Here is a 1,640-nt window from a genome sequence, read left to right as displayed (position 1 = left end):
GATTTTTCCTTGGGTATTGTCCAAATCAATCAGTTTTTTTCAAAAGTATTTCCCCAATTTTCTTCTTGTGCATTCTTAGTTTAGTTAATTAATTTAGATAAAACAAACCCCTTTATTTTTAGGTTAGATAATAAAAAGAGAGTTAATACTAATACTTTTAGTTCCTGTGGGTTCGACATTCCGGTCTTGCTATAAACTATACTACTGTTCGATAGGTGCGCTTGCCTTTATCGTGATAATAGTTAGTTTTCAAGTACGATCAATCATAAATTTTAAACTTATCATGAGACATCACATCAAGTTTTTGGAGCCGTTGTCGAGGAATTAAGATATTAGGAACACTTAATTTTTATTACTTTAGCCATTTATTCTATTGCAATTTAAATTTTATTTTGATTTTTGTTATTAAATTTTCTTTCTGGCAGGTTTTTATAGTTTATTACTAGAAAAACCCGTCGGGACCATTACTTTTTGATAGTAAGATCAATCACACAACTCGCAGAAACTAAAGGGAAATAAGGCAAAACCTAACATACACAGAGGAAGAGCAAGAGGACGATATTTCCACCACAACCGAGGAGATGGCTGAAAATCAGGAAAACCCGCTACCTCCTAAAATTGCTGCTGATCTAGTAAATCAAAATCCTGCTCCGCGCACTATGTATGATTATGCTAAACCTACTTTAACAGGAATTGATTCGAGTATAGTTAGGCTTGCTATTGTTGCAAATAATTTTGAACTGAAAACTAACACAATTCAAATGATACAACAGTTTGTTCAGTTTGATGGTTTGCAGGATGAGGATCCAAACACTCACTTAGCGAATTTTCTAGAATTCTACGACACGTTTAAAATCAATGGCATGATGCCATTCGCCTTCGGTTATTTCCTTTTTCGTTGAGGAACAAAGCTAAACAGTGGTTGAACTCGTTACCACAAGGGTCAATCACTACTTGGGAACAAATGACTGAAAAATTCTTACTTAAATATTTTCCGTTGGCTAAAATGGCTAAATTGAGAAATGATATCTCTTCTTTTGTCCAGATGGATCTAGAAACACTCTATGATGCATGAGAGAGATACAAAGATCTATTGAGAAGGTGCCCTCACCATGAGTTATCTCTATAGCTGCAGGTTCAGACGTTTCATAACGGCTTGAATCCTTCAACCAGACAAATAATTGACGCAGCTGCTGGGGGGACTATAAATAATAAGACACCTGAAGAGACTTATGAATTTATAGAAGAGATGTCACGGAATAATTATCAGTGGCAAGTCATGAGGACAGAGCCGACGAAAGTAGCCGACATTTTTAACGTTGATTTGGTCACCATGCTCTCTAATCAGGTAGAACTTTTGAATAGAAAAATTGATGGTTTACTTGGTTCGTCACAGGTTCATCCAGTAATGCAATGCAATGCAATACAAGTGGAGGTGGAATGAACAATTCAGAATACCCATCTATTGGCTACAACATGTAAAGCGAGCAACTAAATTATATGGGTAATAATCATTGACCTCAAAATAATCCTTATAGTAACTCTTACAATGCAAGTTGGGGGAACGACCCAAATTTCTCATGGGGAGGCCAAGGGAATCAGAGACCATCACCCCATCTAGGCTTCCTACAACAACCTTA

The 1,640-nt window shown here is 36.2% G+C and overlaps 1 non-coding gene across 1 annotated transcript; it reads right to left on the bottom strand.

The window, feature by feature from the left end:
• Window positions 1-1,012: 1,012 nt before the first annotated feature.
• LOC128296155 (small nucleolar RNA R71) lies at window positions 1,013-1,119 on the bottom strand. Its single transcript, XR_008286703.1, has one exon. It is a non-coding gene; the product is annotated as a small nucleolar RNA R71 (small nucleolar RNA).
• Between the last annotated feature and the right edge of the window lie 521 nt (window positions 1,120-1,640).

The sequence above is a fragment of the Gossypium arboreum genome, chromosome 7, assembly GCF_025698485.1.
Source record: "Gossypium arboreum isolate Shixiya-1 chromosome 7, ASM2569848v2, whole genome shotgun sequence".
In the NCBI taxonomy this organism is placed as follows: Eukaryota; Viridiplantae; Streptophyta; class Magnoliopsida; order Malvales; family Malvaceae; genus Gossypium; species Gossypium arboreum.
Note: the sequence above shows the minus strand (reverse complement) of the source record. Positions and strands in the feature narration are given on the sequence as shown.